We start from the raw sequence: 27,225 nt of genomic DNA, 5'->3' as shown, positions 1-27,225 counted from the left end.
TGGGCTGGCATTTGTGTTCTCTTAGGTTCTGTATGACATCTGTCCAGGATCTTCTGGCTTTCCTAGTCTCTGGTGAGAAGTCTGGTGTAATTCTGATAGGTCTGCCTTTATATGTTACTTGACCTTTTTCCCTTACTGCTTTTAATATTCTTTCTTTGTTTTGTGTGTTTGGTGTTTAGACTATTATGTGACAGAAGGGATTTTTTTTCTGGTCCAATCTACTTGGAGCTCTGTAGGCTTCATGTATGTTTATGGACATCTCTTTACTTAAGTTAGGGAAGTTTTCTTCTATAATTTTTTGGAAGATATTTACTAGCCCTTTAAGTTGGGAGTCTTAACTCTCTTCTGTACTTATTTTCCTTATGTTTGATCTTTTCATTGTGTCCTGGATTTCCTGGATGTTTTGGGCTAGGAGTTTTTTGTGTTTTACATTATCTTTGACCATTGTGTCAATGTTTTCTATGGTATAATCTGCCCCTGAGATTCTCTCTTCTATCTCTTATGTTTTGTTGGTGATTCTTGAATCTTTGACTCCTGACCACTTTCCTAGGTTTTCTATCTCTAGGGTTGTCTCCTTTTGTGCTTTCTTTATTGTTTCTATTTCCATTTTTAAATTCTGGATGGTTTTTTTTTCAATTCCTTCACCTGTGTGTTTCTCTTTTCCTGTAATTCTTTAAGGGATTTTTGTGTTTTCTCTTTAAGGGCTTCCACTTGTTTACTTGTGTTGTCTTTAAGGGAGTTATTTATGTCTTTCTCAAAGTCTTCTATCATCATCATAACATGCAATTTTAAATCTAAATGTTGCTTTTCTGGTGTGTTTGGATATCCAGTATTTCCTTTGATGGGAGACCTGGGCTCTGATGATGCCAAGTAGTCTTGGTTTCTGTTGCTTAGCTTCCTGCGCTTGCCTCTTATCATCAGGTTGTTTTTGGTGTTAGCATGTCTAGCTGTCTCTGACAGTGGCTTGACCCTCTTATAGGCCTGTGTGTCAGCACCCCCCTAGACCTATTTTCTTTCAGCCAGATCTGGGAACAGAGAGCTACTCCTGACTTTGTGTGACCTGAACCTCCAGGTGGGTTGCTTGGAGCAGAAAAGTTGGTCTTACCTCTGCTCTCATGTGTGTAGACTCTCTTGGCAACTGGCTTTCAGTTCTTGGCACAGGCAGAAACCTGAAGGGTCCTGTGCCTGACTGCTCTTAGGTCCCTGCCTGTGGACAGATTGCTCTAGGTGGTTTCCTCTTGGATCAGGAATGTCAGCACAAAGTAGTTGTCTCCTCTGAGTTCTCAGGATTTTCCATACTTCTGAGGGTCTATCTCTCTTCTGTACAGGATTTGGTTGCAGGGAGCTGTGGGACCATTTCAGTTCAGTTCTGGATGCAAGCAGAAACCAGCAGGTACTTGCCACTGACTGCTCCTATATTCCTGTATCCAGAGGCCACTATGCAGGTTCCTCTTGGGCCAGGAATGTGAGGAGAAGTGGGCAGATGTGTTGGTCTCCCCTGAGATCTCAGAATTGTCTGCACTTCTGGGAGTTCAGCTCCCCCCAGCCACCTTTTTTATTTCACCACTATCAATGCAATTTTGTTTTAGAGACATTGTCTTATTTTGTAACCCTGGCTGATCTTGAACTCACAGTGATTTTCCTGCTGCAGTCTCCCTAAGTATTGAGAAAGAAATCAGGAAAACAACACCATTCACAGTAGCCTCAAATAATATGCAATATCTTGGAAGTAACTCTAATAAAGCAAGTCAAAGAACTGTATGATAAAACTTCAAGTCTCAAGTCTTTGAAGAAAGAAATTGAAGAAGGTGTCAGAAGGTGGAAATATCCCTTATTCTCATGGATCAGTAAAATTGACATAGTAAAAAAATGGCCATCCTACCAAAAGCAATCTATAGATTCAGCAGAATCCCTATCAAAATACCAACACAATTCTTGACAGATCTTGAAAGGACACACTCAACTTAATATGGAAAAACAACAACAACAACAACAACAACAACAACAACAACAACGACAACAACAAACCTGAGGATAGACAGGTAAATCAATTCTGAATAGTAAGAGAACTTCTGAGGGTCTTACCATTACCAAGTTCAAGTTGTCTACAGTATTATAGTAATAAAAATAGCATGTTACTGGCAAAAAGTCATTTTGATCAATGGAATTGAAGGCTCAGGCATAAATTCACATACTCACGGTCACCTGTTTCTGTTTTGTTTTGTTTTATAAAGAAGTCAAGGAAAACAAGAAAACTGGACGTGCACACTGGACAAAAGAAAGCATCTTTAACAAATGATGCTGGTCAAGTTGAATGTGAAAAGATAAGAATGATAAAAGATAAGACAAAGAATGCAAGTAGATCCATATTTATTATCCTGCACAAAACTCATGTTAAAATGGATCAAAGATCTCAACACAATACCAGATACACTGAATTTGATAGACAGTGACAAATACCCTTAAACACACTGGTACAGAAGACAACTTTCTAAACAGAACATCAGTAGCACAGGAACTAAGATCAACAATTAATAAATGAGACCTCAAGAAACTAAGATTATCCTGTGAGGTAAAGGAGACTGTCAATCAGAGAAAATGGTAGCCTACAGAATGGGAAAAGATTTTCACCAACTCCACATTCTATAGAGAATTAGCATTCAAAATATACGCAGAACTCAGAGAATTAGATATCAACAAAATAATCCAATAAAAATGGGGTACAGGTCTCAACAGAGGAGCCTCAAATGGCTGAGAAACACTTACAGAAAAATTTCATCATCCTTAGCCATGGGGGAAATGCAAATCTAAACTATGTTGAGATTCCAGCTTGCACCTGTTAGAATGGCTAAGATGAAGAACTCAAGTGACAGCTCATGCTCGAGAATGTATAGTAATGGAATACTCCTCCATTGGTGGGAGTGCAAACTTGTGCAACGACTTTGGAAATCAATATGGCAGTTTCTCAGAAAATTGGGAATCATCAACTTCAACACCCACCTATAGCATTCCTGGGCATATATCCAAGAGATGCCAGGCAATGCTTCCAGTGGTGGGACTGAGTTGCATTTGGTTGAGTTGTTGAGCACAGCTAACCAGTGGAGATCTCTAAACAACCCAGGCTAATGTTAGGGTAGGGGTCTTTTTGTGAAAACTGACAGTGGGGGCCCATTGCCAAAGACAACATACCGGCAGCTCATTGAACATACAGAGGTCAAGCTGGTACCTGCATGGAGACTTCACCCTTAAATTCTAATCTCTTTGGCACTAGAAGGTACTTTGTAGGCTGTGAAAAGAGAAATCTGGACACTAACCCAGCCACAAAAATCCTTGACCTACAATCTGTCCTTCTGCAAGATGTGCTGGAACAATGTTGGCAAAGAACTTGTGGGAGTTGACAACCAATGTTTGGTTTCATTTGAGGCCCTGTGTCATGTGAGGAAGCCCATGCCCTATACTGCCTACATAGCCAGGAACTGAAGACTGGATAGCCCAGAAACCTAGGGTAGAACCAAACACCACTACAAAAAGGGTCAATTGAATTTTTCCAAATGATACTCTTCTATACTCGTAGATAACTGCTTTGTCCAGAAGTCATCAGAGAGGTTTCTCTGGCAGCAAATGGTAGTGGATGTAAAGACCAGGAGGTAGACGTTATGTGGGGAGAGTCTAAATTGGAGTTCTCTGTCGGGTCACTCCTCTGTGAGCTCAGGCCACTTTGCAAAAGAGGAAAGACTGTAGGAGTCAGAGAAGATGGAGGACACCAGGAAAACACGGCCCAATGAATCAACTAAGCAGGGCTCATATGGGGTCACAGAGATTGAAATGGCAAGCATGGGGCCTGCATGGGTCTATACCAGGTCCTCTGTGTATATATCATGGCTGTTAGTTGGGGCTTTTGTGGGACTCCTAACAGTGGTATTGGGTGCATTGCCAAGTGTGTTGCTTGTTTTGTGGACTCTTTCTCCTGTTGCGTTGCCTTGCTCAGCCTAGATATGAGGCCATTGTCCCTGTCTTATTCTATCTTTTTCTGTCCTGTTTGGCTGCCCTCTGCTGGAGGCCTGTTCTTTCTGAAAGGCAATAGAAGGGAAGTGGATCTGGGGGAGAGAATAGGTATGTTGGGGTAGGAGCTGAGAGGAGTGAAAGGAAGGAAAACTGTGGTCAGGGTATATTGTAGGAGAAACAGGTATAGTTTCAAAGAAAAGAAAAGTGAAGAGGGTTGAAGTTAAGTCTGCTTCTGCCTCCCAGCCCCATGCTTCCAGAAATAAGACTCAGACTCAAAATATATTTACAAATACTTTGGCCTTATAGCTAGGTTCTTCTCTGACTAGATATAACAAGGTATCTCATTTATTCTTGCCTGCTTACTCATTTATACGTGCCTGGTTAGCTACATGTTGTTCAGGTATCAGGTGTCCTTCTGCTCAGCTTCCCAGAGAATCTCCTGCATGGCTCTATCCCAGAATTCTTTATCCTCCTGGATGTCCTATCTCCCATTTCCTCCCAAGCTACGGCCATAGGCTTTTGAATTGACAGGCAACATCCATACAACACACAAGAGATTCTCTCCACAGAGAAAGAAAAGTTGAGTGATGCTCTGTAAAGAGATCTGGACAGCTGAGCTCAGCTCCAGCTGCACAGCTCCCTAGAGGCAGAGGGGCGAGCAGAAGCCTCCACCATGGGCAAGCAAGCAGGTCTGGTGAGAAGGGACTGGCAGTCTTCCTTCAGAGCCCACCAACAGCACTCAAAGCTTCATATCCAGTTACAGGTTTTAGTAAGAGACTGTTTGCTCCACTGGACAAAATAATTCAGATGAATTCCATTTAGTTATTGGTCAGAAGCTGGATGCCATGTTGAGAAACAACCTATTGTTTTGGGCCCGAGAACAGATGGCAGCTACAGTCAAATAACCACAGTCAAAATAACCTGCTAGGGCTGTAAGAGTCAAGCCTGGGAGCCAATTGTGGAAAACGATTAGACAAGATGTTGACAAGCTGAAAAGTGCAGGCCCTAAGAGGTTTGGCTCAGGTAATAAAGTACACAGAAAAAGGCAGCCCTGCCCTCTACGGATAGGAAGAAACCCTCCACTGAGAATAATCCTGGAGTTTTATACCCACAACTAAATCCCTCCAGCAGAGTGGTAAGATCTTTGGGACTGTGACAAATACAATGGCGGTTACCCCGTGCAAACATCGGTGTTATAGTTGCTTCCCAAACTCTCAATGCATTTAGGAAACAGCCCCAGCTAGAACACCAAGCATCCAGGGAGTTAGGATTTGGAGACCTTTGGGAAGGTGGAAGCAGGAGCCAGGCTCACAGATAACACAGGCAAAAGTGATTTGATTTGCAAGAAAGGGATGCTACTAAAGTGAACACAGTTGCAGTAGCAATTGGATACTCTTCATGTCCAGGTTCAATGTCAACATAAAGCACAGGAAAGACAAGAGTACACATGTTCAACTGATGCCATGCACAGAACTGGCAGTAGGCCCTTTTGTCCTTTGCTCTCCCCTTATTTTTTTTTAACTACACATTTAATAGTATTTTCAAGACTAGTGTATTGAGTACTCTGTCACCTTACTTTTTAAAAAAATTGTTTTATTTATTTACATTTCAAATGTTGCCCTCTTCCCAATCCCCACTCTAAGAGTTCTTCCCTCCTTCTCCCTTCCTTTGACTCTGAAAAGGTGTTCCCTCACTCACCCTGCCACTCCAAACCTCATCCTCCCCCATTCTCTTCCCTGGGGCATCAAGTCTTTACAGGATTAGGTGCATTCTCTCTCACTGAGGCCAGACAAGGCAGTCCTCTGCTACATCTTTTCCTGGGACCTTGGAACAGTCCGTGGATGATCTTTACCAACTTACTGTTAGTAGTATTTTCACTTTATCATATTTTACATTTTTTTATGTTTTAATCTTTTATTTCCCCTCACACATTTATCTAATTTGTTTGCACATTTTTCATTTGGGCAATATTTTTCATTTCTTTCCTTTATACAGTTTTCCTACCCTGGGTCATCAAGCCTTCACAGGATCAAGGGCTTCTTCTCCTATTGATGCTGGACATTGCCATCCTCTGCTACATATGCAGCTGGAGCCATGGATCCCCCCATGTGTACTCTTTGGTTGGTGGTTTAGGACCTGGGAACTCTGGGGGGTCTGGTTGGTTGGTATTGTTGTTCTTCCTATGGGGTTGCAAATCCCTTCAGCTCCTTCAGTCCTTTCTCTAACTCCTCTATTAGGGTCCTGTGCTCAGTATGATAGTTGGCTGCAAGCATTTGCATCTGTTTTGGTAAGGATCTGGCAGAACCTCTCAGAGGACAGCCATACCAGGCTCCTGTCAGCAAGCTCTTCTTGGTATCAGCAATAGTATCTGGGTTTGGTGTTTGCAGATGGGATGAATCTCTAGGTTGGCAGTCTGGTCTGCTCTTCCTTCAGTCTCTGCTCCACTCTTTGTCCCTGTATTTCTCTGGATATGGTTTCTACAGGCTTGCTTTCCCCTTTGTTGGACATTTCAGCTAATGCCATCCCTGTTGGGTCCTAGGAGCCTCTTGCTTTCCTGGCATTTGGGACTTTCTAGTGACTCCCCCCAGTTTCCCATCCCCCCACTGCTACACACCTCCGTTCAATTTCCTGACCCACTGTACTTCTCCCTGTCTCCTCCCACACCTGATCTGGTCCCCCTTTTTCCCTTCCCCTCCTTCTCCTTCCCAGGTCCCTCCTTTCTACCTCCAGTGATTATTTTGTTCCCCCTTCTAAATAGGTCTGAAGCGTCTACACATTGTTCTTCCGTCTTCTTGAGCTTCATATGGTCTGTGAGTTGTATTAATATAAAATTGTAATTGAAATATAATTACATCATCTCCACCTTTTTCTTTCTTCCCTCTAGCCCCTCCCATGACCCCCTCCCTCCAGTCTTTTCTGTGCCTCCATACTTTCAGATTGATAGCTCATTTTCTTCTGATTATTAGTCTTGAACACACACACACACACACACACAAATACACATATAATTATGTAAATACAACCTTCAAATTTATTTTTTGTTGTTTGTATGCCTATGGTTTGGGGGTTGACCACTTTATATTGAATAACAAAATAGGGTGCTCATCCCTGTGAGACACTAATTCTCCAACTTTGGGACAACCTGAGACTTTCCTCTTTCTGTATTAGCGTGTCTATATGAAGCCATTTTTAGGTAACACAGCCTCACAGCAGACTTCTGATATTATGGCTTTTGTACATTTTCTACTCCCTCTTCAGCAATACTGATATTTCCTGAGCCACAGATTCAAGAGCAGTGCTACAAATGTATCCTTTGAGGCTGGAGTACCCACAATAGGTTGATCTCTACATTGTATCCAGTTGTGTTTTTCCCAATGTTCTCTGTTTCCTGTAAAAAGAGGTTTCTTTAATGAAGGTCATAATTACACTTACCTGTGGGTATGAAGGTAAGTTGTAGAATGTAGTTATATTGGTCTAGTATGGTGACAGGAGTAGATTCTCTTCTAAGATCCATGATCTCACTAGTCCTGTGTATTTGGATAGGTTTCTTGCACCAGGCATGATTTCCTCCCCTTGAGTGGGCCTTAGGTCCAATAAGCTATTGGTTCCTACAAACATGTGAGTGCCACATGTTGTATCTTTGCAGATATGTAGCCATGCTGGTCATTGTTGTACTTCATAGGTGTCATAGTTGGGTAGGATTATTAACAGCTTCCTTCTGTTGGGAACTTTCATAGTACTTTCTGGTAGTATGGAAGTTATAACATAGGAAGAAGGCTTTCAGATTACATTCAATTCAAATCATACAAGTCCTGTCTCCTAAGAGCCTTCAGCAATAGGGAGTTAGCTTCAACCTGTGAAAGGAAACAAGGGCAATAGCAGTAAGTGTATGGATTTGGGGACTCACTTGGCCTACCTTGGACTACAGTCACTGAAAAGGAATGCTTGTACGTGGCACCAGGGTTTTTTTTTTTTATAATGTTTGGTTCTTGTCAGGAGCAATGTCTATTCTCTCTCTCTCTCTCTCTCTCTCTCTCTCTCTCTCTCTCTCTCTCTCTCTCTCTCCCTCCCTCTCTCTCTCTCTCTCTCTCTCTCTCTCTCTCTCTCTCTCTGTGTGTGTGTGTGTGTGTGTGTGTGTGTTTTATATAATGAGTTTGGGGTAAATATAAATAAAATCCAAATAACCCAATTAAAAATGGGGTACAGAGCTAAACAGATAATTTTCACTAGAGGAATATCAAATGGTGGAGAAACACTTAGTGTCCAAAGTCCTCTGTCATCAGGGAAATGCCAATAAAAACAGCTCTGAGATCCCATCTTACATCCATCAGAATGGCTACGATCAAACACTTAGGAGATTCCCATATGCTGGTGAGGATGTGGAGCAAGGGGAGCTGTGGGAGTGCAAACTTGTCCAACTACTTTGGAAATCAATTTGGCAGTTCCTCAGAAAACTGGGAATAGTTCTATATCAAGATCCAGCTCTACTACTTACTCCAGGTCATATACCCAAAAGATGCTCCAACATCCAAAAAGACACGTGCTCCACCATGTTCATAGCAGCTTTATTTGTAGTAACCAGAAACTGGAAACAACCTACATTTTCTTTAAAAAATGGATAAAGAAAATGTGGTACATTTACACAATGGAATACTATTCAGCTATGAGAAACAAGCCATCATGAATTTTGCAGGCAAATGGATGGAACTTGAGAATATCATCCTGAGTGAGGTAACTCAGTCCTCAAAGGACAGGCATGGTGTGTATTCACTTAGAATTGGCTGTTAGCCATAAAATAGAAGTACCATGTTATACTCCACTGACACAAAGAAGCTGAACAAGAAGGAAGGCACAAGAGAGGATGCTTGAATCTCATTTAGAAGGGTGAATATAATAGTCATAGGAGACAGGTGGAGGGAGAGAACTGGGAGGGAGGGGGAATAGCTAGGAGAATGGAGGTTCAGGATCAGATGTGGAGAAGAACAGGAGAGATGGCTAGATGCCCATGAAAATGAATGAAAACCTGCAGCTGACTGGGTGAGGAGGTGCAGGGCATCTCCAGGATGCAGAGACCTGGGACAAGGGAGACACCCAAGAGTCAACGGAGTGACCTTTATTCACAACACTGGGAATACAGAATCTGAGGAGGCCACCTCCTGTAGACAGGCAGGAACCCCAGTGGAGCAATAGAGACACCAACCCACCCATAAATCTTTGAAGCCAAAATTTATCCTGTCTAGAAGAAATGCAGGCACAGGGGATGGAACAGAGACTGAAGGGATGGCCAACCACTTGAGACCCATCCCACGGGAAAGTGCCAGTCCCTGGCACTATTAATTATAGTTTATTATGTTAGCAGACAGGAGCCTAGCATGGCTGACTTCTGAAAGGATCCATCCAGTAGCTGACTCAGACAGATACAGACACTGATAGCCAAACAGTAGATGGAGCATGATAATTCTTATGGAAGAATATGAGGAAGGACTGTGGTCCCCAAAGGGGATAGGAACTCCACAGGAAAACCAACAGAGTTGACTAACCTGGACCCTTGGGGCTCTCAGAGACTAAACTACCAATTGAACAACATACACAGGCTGGACCTAGGCCTCCCCGAAAGTAGCAAATATGTTTTGGTCTTCCTGTGGGTCTGGAACAACTGGAGTAGGAGCTATCCCAAAAGTTGTTGCCTGTCTGTGGGATATGTTCTTCTAACTGGGCTGTCTTATCTGGGCTTAGTGTGAGAAAAAGTACCTAGCCTCACAGAGATTCGAATTGCCAGGGTGGGTGGTGATAACCAGGGGTCTGCCTCCTGCTCAGAGGAAAAGGGGATTGTGGGAGGGAGTCAGGGAGCAAGAAAAACTGAAAAAAAAATTAAATGGAAAAAAAAACTTAGCAGGTAGACAGCACCACCTGCAAAATTAAGCAAAGGCCTAATCCCTCAATGTCAGGAGTTCTGGAAAAGTTTATAAATGTAGTACCCTTGTGTTTTGGCTTCTGTAGTTCTGCTTAAGGCTAACTTTTCTTGTTAGCTGAAGAAAGGCAACACAGAACATAGTTTCTAACTTTAAAAGCTCACCCACGAGAAAGGATTGGCGTTTTCTTGGGATCCTGAACATGCACTATAATTGCTGGCTAACTAATAAAGATTTTCTATTGGCTTTAAAAACCCAAATATATTAAAGCAAATAAATAGATTTAAGGAGCGAAATTATATGGTTATCTTAATAGATGCAGAAGAAGCCTTTGACAAAGGTCCACTTCCTTCCATGATAAACATTTCAAACAGACTACAAATACACGAAACATGACTACATCACAAAAGCTGTATATGACAAATGAAATAGAAATTCTGAAAATACTTCCTCTAGCATCAGGTCTAACAGAGGATTGCCAATACTCACTAATGTTATTCAATACAGAACTCAAAGTCTTATCTAGAACAACTAAGACAAGAGAAGGAAATTAAAAATAGACAAACAGAAAAGGAACTGTCAATTATTTCCTATTTGTTGTTGACATAGTCCTATATGTGAAAGTCCTGAAAGATGCCATTAGAAAACTCTTAGTTCTGATAAATGTGTACAGCATTGTAGCAGTGTACAAATGCAAAAGCAAACAACAAAAGTGGACAATTAAGAAGGACCTCCTCGGGGCTGGGGATTTAGCTCAGTGGTAGAGCGCTTACCTAGGAAGCGCAAGGCCCTGGGTTCGATCCCCAGCTCCGAAAAAAAGAACCAAAAAAAAAAAAAAAAAAAGAAGGACCTCCTCCCCAAAACTCTCTCCTTCTCAATAGCTCCAGAACAAATGCAAAATATCTGGTAATTAACCTTATCGAGAAGATATTTGAGCATTTCCAGTCCTGGATGGGGAATGTTTCTTTCCATCCAGAAAAAGGTATCTTTTAAAAGCTAGCGAGTACATTATTCTCTCCTGCCAGGCTGGATCTGGGTGAAGTGAGTTTTCCCAGAATTCACCAGTATATTGGCCTCTGATTCTGACAGCTTCATGGGTAAGGATTCTTTGTTTTGGATCCACTTTTACATAACCTGGCATCTACCTAAGTTATGCTACACTAGGCTGTGTATAACATAACATATGTATAACATACCCTGCCTGGTCTGGTCAACTCAGAAAGATTTGTGGAACCTGGATGAGAAGCCTGGTGAATGTTAGTTGTCAGAGTCCTGTCAGTTAGTTGCTTCTTAGAGAGTGATCTTTCCCTCTGGTGTCCTCCACCAACCTGAGGGTTGAGCTGTCCATTTCTTCCTCATCATGGAGTCTCAGGCAGTATCGCATTTGTGGTTTGTCATCGGAATATCAATAGGTCCCATTGGTTGTAGGCTGTTTGTCAGGCAACCAGGTCAGCAGCCTGGCAGCGGAAGAGAGTAGTTTACTATGAAGCCAAATAGCCTTGAGGAGGGCCAAGACTTTTTTTAACATGTTTTATCCCAGCAGTGAGAAGTCTTCATTCCCGATAGACCACACCATGGACATGCCCAGTAGGTAAACCATAAGGATGGATGGTCTATGTATTTTGTGGTAGACTTTTCCTTTTCCACATCTAAGAGCCTGGGTCAGATCTATCAGTTCTGCTCTCTGGGGAGAGGTACCTGGCTTAGGCCCAAATCGTTTCAGTTAAAGTAACAACCCCATCTCTCAGATACCTGGTTTTATCTTTCATCTCCCAACAGTCAGAGATGAGCATCTGTGTCATCAGGCAGGAGGGTGGCTCAACTGATGGAGGGGGGTGTCTCAAACCTGACTAGAGGGTGGGCCAGGAGTAGGAATGATACTGGGTCACACAGTCATTAGCCAGGATTCTGGTCCTCCTTAGTGGAAGCCTCCACTCTGTCAAGGAGTGCTGTGATTAAAAGATCCTGAGGTGGAGTTAACTTGTGTGCTTTCTTTCATTAGACTAGCAGTAGCCACAACAGCTCTTAGACAGATGGGCCAGCCTGTGGTTAGCAGGTCCAACTGTTTACATCATAGGGCATTTCCATGTCCCCAACGTTTAGGTCAAACCTCTTTTGTTTAGTTGAGTCTCAGTGGAGATTAGGAGCTAGTGTCTCACGTTGTGCTGAACTGTAGTAGCCTTTCTCCTGATCTACAGTAGCCTTGGTACTGGTCGATTGCATCCTCAGTACTAGTCTGTACGAGCCTTTGTGCTGACCGATAATAGGCTTGCTAGAGGCAGAAATATCCATCTGTACCTAAGAACATTTGAACCCATCTTTAGTCTTGGGAGTTGGGATCTGAAGGATTGTAGCAATCCTACTCTGAGACAGACAGGGTCCTTCTGCCTCCCCTCAGCAGGTAGCCTACATACGTAACCTCTGATATTCTAGGCCGGCTTTCTTAGCTGATATTCTGTAGCCCACAGTGTGTAGCTCCTGCAGGAGTCCCTCAGTGGCCCTTTAATAATCTATCTTCCCGGAAACCTCAAAGGAAGGGAAGGGGGTTTGCATGTAGCATCTTGAAACCCTGGGGCAAACTACTCCTGATATGTTGACTGCTGTAATTTCCCAGTGTGTTTGTCCATTTGAAAGCCGAGATGGGTTGACTCACTTCTGCCAATGGGAGTACAAAGAATGCACCTTTTAGATCAAAGACAGTATGTACCTATTTCTCTGGATGAATCAGACCCATAAGATTTGGAGGTTCCAGGTCCTCACAGGCAGCAGAAGTTTGTCCCATGGTGACACCCAGGGCACCAGTATGTCTGTCTGTTCATTCAGGCAATACGGAGGATGGCAATATTTCCTTCTGTTTCCAGGGCTACGGGGTCTTGTTTAATGTGGACGAAAGTAGTTGAACGGGTTAGTTAAACAATTATAGGAGCTTGGGGTTGGGCCAGTCCTAGTGGTTGGCTTCTCCTTACAGAGGATAAGAAACCAAAATTCTGCTGGGTATGTATGTTTAACCATGATTTATCATCAGAAGAGATGGTGGCCTTCAGTTTATGCACAAGATGTCTCAAGTGTTCTCTGTTTTTAAGCACCCTTTAAGCAGCTGGGACCTACTTTTCTTTGAAAATTTAAAAACTTTCATAAATTTTCTAATATCTGTGGCTGAATGGGTGAACTCTTAGTAGGGGTTTACTGCTGTGGACAGACATCATGACCAAGGCAGCTCTTATAAGAACAACATTTAATTGGGGTTGGCTTACAGATTCAGAAGTTCAAGTCATCATATTCAAGGCAGGAGTATGGTAGCATCCAGGCAGGCAGGGTTCAGGAAGAGCTGAGAATTCTAAGTCTTCATCTGAAGGCTCCTACTCTAAGACTCCCTTTCAGGCAGCTAGGATTAGGGTAATATATCTCACAGCCACAGTGACACATCTACTCCAACAAGGCCACACCTCCTAATAGTACCACTCCCTGGCCCAAGCATATACGAACTATCACAAGAGAAAAAGGAAATCTTTTCAGCAGCTGCCTTTAAATCTTTTAAAAAAACGGTTCTAGTGAATAACATTTAAAATCTTCTTGATCAGTGCTGGATAACGTTCTGTCCAGGCTGCAGTATCTGGCTGTGGTCTGATGTGCCCCACTCCTTTCCACCATCCCAGGGACATTACTTTATAAAACAGTTTTAAGAGAATGGTGGGTTTTTCAGATCATTGGTTTAAAAGGTATTATGAATCAAGAAAGAGAAAGGAGTAGAACTTTCTTAATTCCTTCAAACATTCCTCCTGCCTGGAGCTGCTTAGATATGCATGGAGGAATCAAGGAAATGGATATATCTGTTAATTCACATACTCTCTTGTTTACATACAGAACATGAATGTCTAAGAGCCTCCCCATGACATCCACATTCTCCTATGCCTAGCTCTAGACAGACACCTCCTGCACAGGCTTTACCTGGTGAGTCCCATGGGAACCAAGCCAGCCCACACTAGGTCTACACTGTCAAGCTACACTAAGTGTATCTTCTGAATTTCCTTAGTGAGATTACCACAAAGAACCCACCTGTACCATCTCCAAATGTCACACACGACTAGTCCTGCTCACACAGTTGCTGCACTGGTCCAGCCTGAAGCTGGCCAGACTCTCACACCAGACACACAGAAAAAGAAAGAAGTCCACAGGCTGAGATCATATCACAGAAGCACACACAATATGAACAGCCAAAACAGCAGACCCAACCCGGAATGCAGTAATATTACAGAATTGTCCTCCGATGACAATTAGGACCCAGATCAACCCAAGGACACAGGTTGGAAATAATCATAAACATTATCAAAGACGGCAAGGAGTTTAAAGATCACATAAGGAAAGCTCAATGGATTGAAAGTAGGCAACAAGTGTGTGAGTGATGTCTAAAAAAATATACAGGTAAATGAAATGGCAATGAAAAACTAAGATTTGAAACCTGAGTACAGTGAAGGGAGAGAAATAGTGAAGAGAACTTAAGCAGAAATGAAGATGTGACCCTGAAAGCGCCTCTCCTCATCTGAAGATCAAACTGAACTCAATAACTGAGTAGGAAACGCAGGGAAAATCATTACTCGTTGAATGGGTCATGGGCAGGGCACAATATCAGACGTGAATATAGAACAGAGAAAGTGAAGCACACTTGCAAAGCACAGGAAAGGAAAATAAAGACAGTCAAGGGACATAATGGAAATCTGGGGCACCAGGAAAGCCCAGAGGCTTGAGTGGAGGGTATAACAGAAGCAAAAGGATCTCAGGCTTTGATCAGATCATTAACAGGATCATAGAAAGAGATACTTAAAGTGAGAAAAGACACACCCACCCAGATAACTGAAAAACTTTATATAGCAAAGGGAGAGAACAAGAAACAAACACCCTGTTGCTCATTACTTGTAAAAGACTCTGTCACAGAATAACAAGAGAGTACTGAAACCTGAGGGAGAAAAAATGTCACAAGTGACACATGAAAGAAAACCCCTCAGAATGACAACCAACTTGTTAATGGAAACCTTAAAATCCAGAAGAACCTGAGAGATATCCTTTAATATCTAAAAGATGACTACTGCCAGTCTGGACGAAAGTAGCTAGGAAACTGTGCTCCGCTCTGTTCATAGCAGCCTTATTTCTAATAGCCAGAAGCTGGAAAGAACCCAGTTGTACCTCAACAGAGGAATGGATACAGAAAATATGGTACATCTATCTACACAAGTACTACTCAGCTATTAAAAACAATGACTTCATGAATTCATAGGCAAATGGATGGAACTAGAAAATATCACCCTGAGTGAGGTAACCCAGACACAAAACAAACAAACAAACAAAAAAACCCACACATGGTATGCACTCACTGATAAGTGGATATTACCAAAAAGCTTGGATTACCCAAGATCCAATCCACAGACCACATGAAGCTCAAGAAGAAGGACAACCAAAGTGGGAATGCTTCAGTCCTTCTTAAAGGGGGCATAAAGATATTCGTAGGAGGAGATACGGAGACAAAGTGTGGAGCAGACACTGAAGGAAAGACCATCCAGAGACTTCCCCACCTGGGGATCCATCCCATATACAGTCACCAAACATAGACAATATTGCTGATGCCAAGAAGTGCATGCTGACAGGAGCCTGATATAGCTGTCTCCTGAGAGGCTCTGCCAGAGCATGACAAATACAGAGGAGAATGCTCACAGCAAACCATTGAACTCAGTACAGGGTCCCCATTGGAGGAGTTAGAGAAAGGATTGAAGGAGCTGAAGGGAGTTGCAGCCCCATAAGAACAACCACCCAAACCAGAGCTCCCAGGGATTAAACCGCTACTCAGAGAGTACACATGGACAGAACCATGGCTCCAACTGCATATGTAGCAGAGGATGGCCTTGTTGGGCACCAAATGGAGGAGAAGACCTTGTTCCTGCCAAGGCTTGACCTCCCAGTGTAGGCGAATGTCAGGGTGTGGTGGCGAGAGGGGGTGGGTGGTTGGGTGGGGGGAAAGGGATAGCATTTTAAATGTAAATAAAAATTACCCAATTAAAAAAAGAACAAAAATTCCCCTCCCCCCAAAAAACCAAATCAAGAAATAAAAAGGAAAGGAAGAACGACTTGTTCCAATGCACACAGGCTAAAACACAAGGTGAGCAGTGGGTCTCACAGTGGACACTGGGAACAACTGTGGACAGGAGAGAGGAGGAAGCACAGCAAAGACACTGTAAAAACACGGACATACGAAGCCATCGATATTACAGCACAAAACAGACAAGTAATACACAAAGCGATACCCAACAGATGACAACAGTTAACAATATCTGTTAACAATAAACAGTTAACAATAACAATAATAATATCTGTCAATAATATTAATGACATCAGCACCCTAATCCAAAGACACACTTTAACTGAATGAACTGATAAACAGAATTCAGTTCTCGGATATATAGAACTTCGTCTTACCTTCACTAGCATATAGTGAAGGAGTGGAAAGACTATTTGAGGCAGGTGAGACCAGGAACTAAGCAGGTATTACTATCCTGGTACCTAAGAAAGTAGACTTTAAACTAAGATACAAACAAACAACAAGGCCAAGAGATGAGGAAGGACAATTCGTATAGCATATATGTTCCAAACTGTGCAACCCAACTTCATAAAAATTAGATTGGACTTTAAAAGGCACAGATTAACTCGAATGCACCAACAACTGATGATGTCATTACCACACTTTCTCCAGTAGACTGGTCCTCTGCACAAGAAACATAAAAATAACAGAAATAATGGACACTACACATCTAGTGAGCCTAAGAGATATCTATGTCCATTCCCCTGAAATGCCAAAGATTGCAAACATATAACAGCCTAGGAGATCTTCCTAAAACAGACCACATCCTGGAATATGAAACAAACCTTAACCCAGTTAGGAACATTGAAAGGACTCCATGCATCCCATGTGCCTACCCTGGAATGGATCCTAAAATGAACAGGACAGGAATTCCAAGCACTTATGCACATGTAAACTCATAGAAATTAAACAACACTCAAACATACATCAAGAGAAGAAGGTAGAGCTTCTTTGAATTAAATAAAAGCAAAGAGAACTCAAGCAATCTCGGATAGATTAAACATGGTCGCATGAGTGCTATGGTTAGGTCTAAACTCCTGCATTAGCAAAAGTGAGAATGAGAACGAATAACTGTGCGTGGGGCAGCTCAAGGATTTGAAAGGACAAGAACAACAACACAAAAAGACATCAAGTAGATGGTGAGGACTAAACTAGGGAGGTAGAGACGAAGCAATGCCAAGAACCAACCAATCTAAGCGCTGTTATTTTTGTTTTCTATTTTTTATTGTTCTATTATTTTAATTTGATTTTTTGCAAACAAATTAAGATAAATTAAGATCAACAATTCTTTTTGTCCAACTCACCAAATGAAAGGAAAATATAATCCCAATGAACAGACTCACATGTGAACAGGGAAGCCCTTAGACCCACTCCAAGAAATTCAGAACATTGTAAGGATATATATATATATATATATATATATATATATATGTATATATATATATATATATATGTGTGTGTGTGTGTGTGTGTGTGTGTGTGATATATATATATATATATATATATATATATATGTATATATCTCCTCAAGTTAGAAAGTCTAAAAGAATTGGATGAATTATTAGATTCATGGGAACCAGGAAAGTTAAACTAAGAGGAGATGAACATGTTAAACAAATAAGAAGATTGAAACGATTTACAAAATCCTCCTGAGGAATAATGCCCTGGCCCAGATGCATTCAGAGGACAATTCTAACAGAGATTCAAAGATCTACAACCAATTTATGAACTATTTCAAAGCTAAAAACTAAAGCAGACCTTAGAAATGGCTTCCAGGTAGCCAGTTTTACTCTACTACAAAACCCTTTAAAGACAACAACAACAACAACAACAACAAGTGTACGGTAAGCCAATACGCCTCAGCAGTAGAGATGCAAATTTCTTCCATAGACTACTTGGAAACAGAGCAAAAGCATATATTTAAGAGATCATATGCTCTGTGGGCCCAGCAAGCCAGCTAGGCGCCCTTGGCAGGCTTGGCACAGGATACCCTTACTGTGCACATGCATAGTAGACCTACCCAGATGGGCACTACTGCAAAAACAGCAAAAATGAGGAGTGAGATGGGAGAAATGGAGGAGCCGAGCTGTGTGAGCAGGGCATGCGCTGTGGAGAGAGGTGGAACTACAGATGTGACTGCGGTCACTGGAAACAGAGAGGGCTGAGGTTGATGGTGAATTATGTATTGCCTAGTGGAGTTGACAGGATGGTGTGCAGCATCCTGGACCTTAAGCAGATGCAGGCTCAGCCCTCAAACAAAGCTACCTGGGCTAGAGAAAGATCACCCTAGATCTTGGCAATGATGGAGGCCCGAGATGAGCAATGGTGCATTTTCTGGATGGATGGATGGATGGATGGTACTGATGTCCATTTTGGGTCAATGGCCCTGATGTGCCTGAGGTCTGGGTTGATGTCTGAGAACTAAGTTGTTACCTGATGACATATAAATATCCCTGTCCTGTGCCATTGTCTGGCTCATGTCTTGGGCCCGTGCTGCCCCCTAGGAACATACTGATGTTAGTGGCCTGCTCAGCCACCTCAGACCTTAGTGAGGATCTAGTCCTGGTACGGCTATGAGCCATGTCTAGGTCCATGGCCTTGATGCTTCCCCATGTGTCCTGGTGGGGATGGCCTGCACTACTGCCAAAGACCACATGGAAGTCTGCTGTCTGTGCTGAATCCTGAAGACAGCCTTGCTCCTGACCGTGGGCAACGGTGAGAGGGTGGTGCACAGCCATGTGTGTGGTCTGTGATGTCTCCCAGCTCCATGGTCATGTCTGGCCTGTGTTGTCATAAAGGGCCATGTGTGGGTCTGTGGTCTTATTCGGGTCTGGTGTGTTGATCTCGTGTTCTATGATACCACTGAAGGCCATGAAGATGTTCAGGACATGTACTGCAGTGGGAAGCTGTGCTGATAATCTTGGGACACGCAGGCACTGAAGGTCACACAGCCGAAGCAGTTCTGGGTGGTTTTCTCTGCCACCCAAGGTCATGGTAATCTCTGGTCTGTGTTGATACAGAGGGCCATGTCTCAGGGTGTCCTGAGTTGCAGTTGAAGGCCAAGTGGATGTCCACGGATTATGCTGCAGCTGGAGCCACACTGATGTCTATGATCTCAGCTGCACCTAAGGGCCTTACCTGGGTTCATGGTCTTTCTGTAACTGCGAGTCCTGTTCCTGGTCTGTGCTGATGCCAGAAACCATGTGGAAGCCCACACGCTCCCTTGCTCCATAATGAGCAAATAAGCTAATTTCACAGAGCTATCAATGACTGCACACACACACAGTTCAGAAAGAGGGACATGGAAGATTTCTATGACAACCCCTATCTTTCCCATGACAGCGATCCCCTCCAAATAGCAAGAGCCTCCATAGGAAACCATCAGAGTGAACTCTTAAAAACTGTGATAGGATGCTGGGGTGTCACCTTCCCCAGTAGATGACGTCCAGCAGGGTGGCAGGAGGCAGAGGCCTCACCTCCATCTGGGGCAGGAATCTGAGAGTCTGTACACATCCCTATGGATGCAGAAACAACAGAAATTGGAAGGTTTTTGTTTTTAGTTAGTTATTTTTGGTTTTTGTTCGTTTGTTCATTTGTTTGTTTTACTGGAGGGTATCTTCCAAGGGTGGAGGAAAAAGAGGGAAGGACTGGGAAGCAAATGCAAGATGAACCTGTGGTGTGAAATTCACAAATACTGAGTTTTATAAATTATTATGTGGAGGAAACAATCATACATCACATTCAAGCTGTCTTCAGACAGGAGATGCCAGGAGAGTTCATCCACATCAACCATTAAGTGGAATAATTAATGTACTTAAACGGAAAAGAAAATTTACATGATCATCTCAATAGATACAAAAAAGAGCCTGTGACAAAATTCAATTTATCTCCAGTGGAAGGACACAGGAAGATGAAAAGAATTCTCATGGGCCCCGACAGGCAAAAATAACAGTATGAAAAGGACCACTGCACCAAGGGCAATGACAATTGACAGACAGGACCTCAGAAGGCTAAGCTGTAGAGATAAGGAAAGGACCTGCCGGCTGACTCCCACCCTTACAGATCTCTCCTCCCATTGCCCCTCTTCTTGGCCTGAGACAAAGGGAAGCTGACCCTTCGTCACCACCTCACCCTGCCACATCAAGTCACAGCAGAAGTAAAGGCATCCCTGCCCACTGAGGCCCACCCAGTCAGTCCAGGTAGGAAGAGGAGATCCAAGTCAGAGAGTCCCCACTCTAATGGTTAGGGACCACATGGAGACCAAGCTGCAATTTTCCACTCATGTCTGGGGGGAGTAGGTCTCCTCTACTCAACACAGCCCCAGCCACCCGAGAAAAGAGAATCACAACCAAGAAATTGACACCATTAGATTAGTCTGGCATATCAAGTCTCTGGGTTTAGATACAACCTCTCCCACTGAGGCCAGAGAAGGCAGCCCAGCTAGAAGAACATATTCCACAGACAAGCAACAGCTTTTGGGATAGCTCCTATTCCAGTCGTTCATGATCCACATGGACAGCAAGCTGCACATCTGCTACATGTGTGCATGGAGGCCTACTTCTAGCCCATGTATGTTCATCGGTTGGTGGTCGAGTCTCTGAGAGAGCTAAGGGTCCCGGTTAGTTAACTCTGTTGGGCTTCCTATGGAGTTCCTATCCCCTTAGGACCTGCAATCCTACCTCCTACTATTCTATAAGAGTCCCCAGGCTCCACCCACTGCTTGACTGTGAGTATCTGAGTCAGCTTCTGGGTGGAGTCACTTGAGGACTGTCATGATAGGGCCCTGTCTCATCCATTATAGTGTTGGGGGTTTGTGCTTGCTCCTCTCTGCAACCATAATGGAGTATCCTTAATAGTGTCAGGAACTGGTGCTTGCCCACAGGATGAATCGCAAGTTGGTCCACTTACTGCTTGGCCATGCCCTCAGTCTGTCCTCCATCCCCAGTCAGTGTATTTCTTGTACACAGGATGTTCTGTGTTGAAAGTTTTGTGGTTGTGTTGGTGCTCCCATCGCTCCACCAGAGTTAATGCCTGGCCACAGGAGGGAGCCTTTCCAGGTTCCATATCCGCAGTGCTTTGAGTCAAAGCTAAGGTCACCCTTATTGATTCTAGGGTGCATCCCTTATCCCAGGTCTCTGTCTCTTCCTGGAGTTGTACCTTAACTCCCAGTCAGATCCACTTTTCCGTTCATATTCATGGGCTTCAGGCCATCCCCCAGCCCCTCCCTACACCCTAACCAGAACCACCCCCTCCACTTCCCTCCCACCATCTGCCTTCCATAATTACTCCATTCACGCTTCCCAGTGAAACTCAAGCATCCTTGCTTGGAGGGCATTTTCTTAATTAGTGATCGATGTGGAAGGACCTACCTCATTCTGGAGGCTACCACCACTTGGGAGGTTATCTTGTGTTCTATAATAATGCAGACTGAGCAAACTATGAGCTAATAAGCCAGGAAGCAGTGTTCCTCAGTGCCCTCTGCATTGGTTTGTGCCTCCAGGTTCCTGCCTTGAGTTCCCACCCTGAGTTTCCTCTGTGATGGAGAAAGGGAGGTGAGAAGCACTTGAGAAGTTGACAATGTTATATTGACTTTATTTTATAGTCATTAGAGTGCAATATAGATATTGACTCACAAATACAAGATGGAATGAAATAATATGTATATGTATGTATAAGATATATGAGCAAGGGCCTGCAGCAGCTCTCTGCTCCCAGACCCCGTGAGAGAGAGAGACCTCACCGCCTAGTCAGGTGGGCAATCCTGAGGCTGCAGAGCGGAAGAGACCACCAACACTGCCCACCCCTGCCCACATCCCTGGCCCAAGAGGAAACTGTATAAGGCCTCTGGGCTCCCGTGTGGGAGGACCCAGGAGCGGCAGGACCCCTGCCTGAGACACCGCCAGAACCTGAAGGAAACAGACCGGATAAACAGTTCTCTGCATCCAAATCCCGTGGGAGGGAGAGCTAAACCTTCAGAGAGGCAGACAAGCCTGGGAAACCAGAAGAGACTGCTCTCTGCACATACATCTCGGATGCCAGAGGAAAACACCAAAGGCCATCTGGAACCCTGATGCACTGAGGCTCCCGGAGGGGGCGGCGCAGATCTTCCTGGTTGCTGCCGCCACAGGGCGCCCGAGGGCAGCACCCCGCGAGGGAACGTGAGCCTCAGGACCACAGGTAAGACCAACTTTTCTGCTGCAAGTGACCTGCCTGGTGAACTCAAGACACAGGCCCACAGGAACAGCTGAAGACCTGTAGAGAGGAAAAACTACACGCCCGAAAGCAGAACACTCTGTCCCCATAACTGACTGAAAGAGAGGAAAACAGGTCTACAGCACTCCTGACACACAGGCTTATAGGACAGTCTAGCCACTGTCAGAAATAGCAGAACAAAGTAACACTAGAGATAATCTGATGGCGAGAGGCAAGCGCAGGAACCCAAGCAACAGCAACCAAGACTACATGGCATCATCGGAGCCCAATTCTCCCACCAAAACAAACATGGAATATCCAAACACACCAGAAAAGCAAGATCTAGTTTCAAAATCATATTTGATCATGATGCTGGAGGACTTCAAGAAAGACATGAACACACTTAGGGAAACACAGGAAAACATTAATAAACAAGTAGAAGCCTACAGAGAGGAATCGCAAAAATCCCTGAAAGAATTCCAGGAAAACACAATCAAACAGTTGAAGGAATTAAAAATGGAAATAGAAGCAATCAAGAAAGAACACAGGGAAACAACCCTGGATATAGAAAACCAAAAGAAGAGACAAGGAGCTGTAGATACAAGCTTCACCAACAGAATACAAGAGATGGAAGAGAGAATCTCAGGAGCAGAAGATTCCATAGAATTCATTGACTCAACTGTCAAAGATAATGTAAAGCAGAAAAAGCTACTGGTCCAAAACATACAGGAAATCCAGGACTCAATGAGGAGATCAAACCTAAGGATAATAGGTATAGAAGAGAGTGAAGACTCCCAGCTCAAAGGACCAGTGAATATCTTCAACAAAATCATAGAAGAAAACTTCCCTAACCTAAAAAAAGAGATACCCATAGGCATACAAGAAGCCTACAGAATTCCAAATAGATTGGACCAGAAAAGAAACACCTCCCGTCACATAATTGTCAAAACACCAAACGCACAAAATAAAGAAAGAATATTAAAAGCAGTAAGGGAAAAAGGTCAAGTAACATATAAAGGCAGACTTATCAGAATCACACCAGACTTCTCGCCAGAAACTATGAAGGCCAGAAGATCCTGGACTGATGTCATACAGACCCTAAGAGAACACAAATGCCAGCCCAGGTTACTGTATCCTGCAAAACTCTCAATTAACATAGATGGAGAAACCAAGATATTCCATGACAAAACCAAATTTACACAATATCTTTCTACAAATCCAGCACTACAAAGGATAATAAATGGTAAAGCCCAACATAAGGAGGCAAGCTATAACCTAGAAGAAGCAAGAAACTAATCGTCTTGGCAACAAAACAAAGAGAATGAAAGCACACAAACATAACCTCACATCCAAATATGAATATAACGGGAAGCAATAATCACTATTCCTTAATATCTCTCAACATCAATGGCCTCAACTCCCCAATAAAAAGAAATAGATTAACAAACTGGATACGCAGCGAGGACCCTGCATTCTGCTGCCTACAGGAAACACACCTCAGAGACAAAGACAGACACTACCTCAGAGTGAAAGGCTGGAAAACAACTTTCCAAGCAGATGGTCAGAAGAAGCAAGCTGGACTAGCCATTCTAATATCAAATAAAATCAATTTTCAACTAAAAGTCATCAAAAAAGATAAGGAAGGACACTTCATATTCATCAAAGGAAAATCCACCAAGATGAACTCTCAATCCTAAATATCTATGATCCAAATACAAGGGCACCTACATACGTAAAAGAAACCTTACTAAAGCTCAAAACACACATTGCACCTCACACAATAATAGTGGCAGATTTCAACACCTCACTCTCATCAATGGACAGATCATGGAAACAGAAATTAAACAGAGATGTAGACAGACTAAGAGAAGTCATGAGCCAAATGGACTTAACAGATATTTATAGAACATTCTATCCTAAAGCAAAAGAATATACCTTCTTCTCAGCTCCTCATGGCACTTTCTCCAAAATTGACCATATAATTGGTCAAAAAACGGGCCTCAACAGGTACAGAAAGATAGAAATAATCCCATGCATGCTATCGGACCACCACGGCCTAAAACTGGTCTTCAATAACAATAAGGGAAGAATGCCCACATATATGTGGAAATTGAACAATGCTCTACTCAATGATAACCTGGTCAAGGAAGAAATAAAGAAAGAAATTAAAAACTTTTTAGAATTTCATGAAAATGAAGGTACAACATACCCAAACTTATGGGACACAATGAATGCTGTGCTAAGAGGAAAACTCATAGAGCTGAGTGCCTGCAGAAAGAAACAGGAAAGAGCATATGTCAGCAGCTTGACAGCACACCTAAAAGCTCTAGAACAAAAAGAAGCAAATACACCCAGGAGGAGTAGAAGGCAGGAAATAATCAAACTCAGAGCTGAAATCAACCAAGTAGAAACAAAAAGGACCATGGAAAGAATCAACAGAACCAAAAGTTGGTTCTTTGAGAAAATCAACAAGATAGATAAACCCTTAGCCAGACTAACGAGAGGACACAGAGAGTGCGTCCAAATTAACAAAATCAGAAATGAAAAGGGAGACATAACTACAGATTCAGAGGAAATTCAAAAAATCATCAGATCTTACTATAAAAACCTATATTCAACAAAACTTGAAAATCTGCAGGAAATGGACATTTTCCTAGACAGATACAAGGTACCGAAGTTAAATCAGGAACAGATAAACCAGTTAAACAACCCCATAACTCCTAAGGAAATAGAAGCAGTCATTAAAGGTCTCAAAACCAAAAAGAACCCAGGTCCAGATGGGTTTAGTGCCGAATTCTATCACACCTTCCTAGAAGACCTCATACCAATACTACCCAAACTATTCCACAAAATTGAAACAGATGGATCACTACCAAATACCTTCTACGAAGCCACAATTACTCTTATACCTAAACCACACAAAGACACAACAAAGAAAGAGAACTTCAGACCAATTTCCCTTATGAATATTGACGCAAAAATACTCAATAAAATTCTGGGAAAACGAATTCAAGAGCACATCAAAACAATCATCCACCATGATCAAGTAGGCTTCATCCCAGGCATACAGGGATGGTTTAATATACGGAAAACCATCAATGTGATCCATTATATAAACAAACTGAAAGGACAAAACCACATGATCATTTCATTAGATGCTGAGAAAGCATTTGACAAAATTCAACACCCCTTCATGATAAAAGTCCTGGAAAGAATAGGAATTCAATGCCCATACCTAAACAGTAAAAGCCATATACAGCAAACCAGTTGCTAACATTAAATTAAATGGAGAGAAACTTGAAGCAATCCCACTAAAATCAGGGACTAGACAAGGCTTCCCACTCTCTCCCTACTTATTCAATATAGTTCTTGAAGTTCTAGCCAGAGCAATCAGAGAACAAAAGGAGATCAAGGGGATACAGACCAGAAAAGAAGAGGTCAAAATATCACTATTTGCAGATGATATGATAGTATATTTAAGTGACCCCAAAAGTTCCACCAAAGAACTACTAAAGCTGATAAACAACTTCAGCAAAGTGGCTGGGTATAAAATTAACTCAAATAAATCAGTTGCCTTCCTCTATACAAAAGAGAAACAAGCCGAGAAAGAAATTAGGGAAACGACACCCTTCATAATAGACCCAAATAATATAAAGTACCTCGGTGTGACTTTAACCAAGCAAGTAAAAGATCTGTACAATAAGGACTTCAAGACACTGAGGAAGGAAATTGAAGAAGACCTCAGAAGATGGAAAGATCTCCCATGCTCATGGATTGGCAGGATTAATATAGTAAAAATTGCCATTTTACCAAAAGCAATCTACAGATTCAATGCAATCCCCATCAAAATACCAATCCAATTCTTCAAAGAGTTAGACAGAACAATTTGCAAATTCATCTGGAATAACAAAAAACCCGGAATAACAAAAAATCCAGGATAGCTAAAGCTATCCTCAACAATAAAAGGACTTCAGGGGGAATCACTATCCCTGAACTCAAGCAGTATTCCAGAGCAATAGTGATAAAAACTGCATGGTATTGGTACAGAGACAGACAGATAGACCAACGGAATAGAATTGAAGACCCAGAAATGAACCCACACACCTATGGTCACTTGATTTTTGACAAAGGAGCCAAAACCATCCAATGGAAAAAGGATAGCATTTTCAGCAAATGGTGCTGGTTCAACTGGAGGGCAACATGTAGAAGAATGCAGATCGATCCATGCTTATCACCCTGTACAAAGCTTAAGTCCAAGTGGATCAAGGACCTCCACATCAAACCAGACACACTCAAACTAATAGAAGAAAAACTAGGGAAGCATCTGGAACACATGGGCACTGGAAAAAATTTCCTGAACAAAACACCAATGGCTTACGCTCTAAGATCAAGAATCGACAAATGGGATCTCATAAAACTGCAAAGCTTCTGTAAGGCAAAGGAAACTGTGGTTAGGGCAAAACGGCAACCAACAGATTGGGAAAAGATCTTTACCAATCCTACAACAGATAGAGGCCTTATATCCAAAATATACAAAGAACTCAAGAAGTTAGACCGCAGGGAAACAAATAACCCTATTAAAAAATGGGGTTCAGAGCTAAACAAAGAATTCACAGCTGAGGAATGCCGAATGGCTGAGAAACACCTAAAGAAATGTTCAACATCTTTAGTCATAAGGGAAATGCAAATCAAAACAACCCTGAGATTTCACCTCACACCAGTGAGAATGGCTAAGATCAAAAACTCAGGTGACAGCAGATGCTGGCGAGGATGTGGAGAAAGAGGAACACTCCTCCATTGTTGGTGGGATTGCATACTGGTAAAACCATTCTGGAAATCAGTCTGTAGGTTCCTCAGAAAATTGGACATTGAACTGCCTGAGGATCCAGCTCTACCTCTCTTTGGGCATATACCCAAAAGATGCCTCAACATATAAAAGAGACACGTGCTCCACTATGTTCATCACAGCCTTATTTATAATAGCCAGAA

General features: G+C 42.7%; 1 long non-coding RNA gene across 4 annotated transcripts in view; it reads right to left on the bottom strand.

The window, feature by feature from the left end:
• Positions 1–27,225, bottom strand: part of LOC134484129 (uncharacterized) — a 143,907-nt gene that overhangs the window by 105,823 nt on the left and 10,859 nt on the right. For 2 of the 4 annotated variants that reach the window (XR_015646493.1, XR_015646495.1), the window contains exon 3: positions 7,438–7,859. This is a non-coding gene — a long non-coding RNA (uncharacterized LOC134484129). Of the gene's footprint in view, positions 1–7,013; positions 7,860–11,245; positions 11,375–27,225 lie in introns of those variants that run through there. The other 2 variants (XR_015646492.1, XR_015646494.1) reach the window with 2 other exon arrangements.

The sequence above is a fragment of the Rattus norvegicus genome, chromosome X (genome assembly GCF_021556685.1).
Source record: "Rattus norvegicus strain SHRSP/BbbUtx chromosome X, alternate assembly SHRSP_T2T, whole genome shotgun sequence".
Taxonomy (NCBI): domain Eukaryota; kingdom Metazoa; phylum Chordata; class Mammalia; order Rodentia; family Muridae; genus Rattus; species Rattus norvegicus.
The sequence above is the reverse complement of the archived record's forward strand: the minus strand, read 5'-3'. Positions and strand labels throughout refer to the sequence as shown.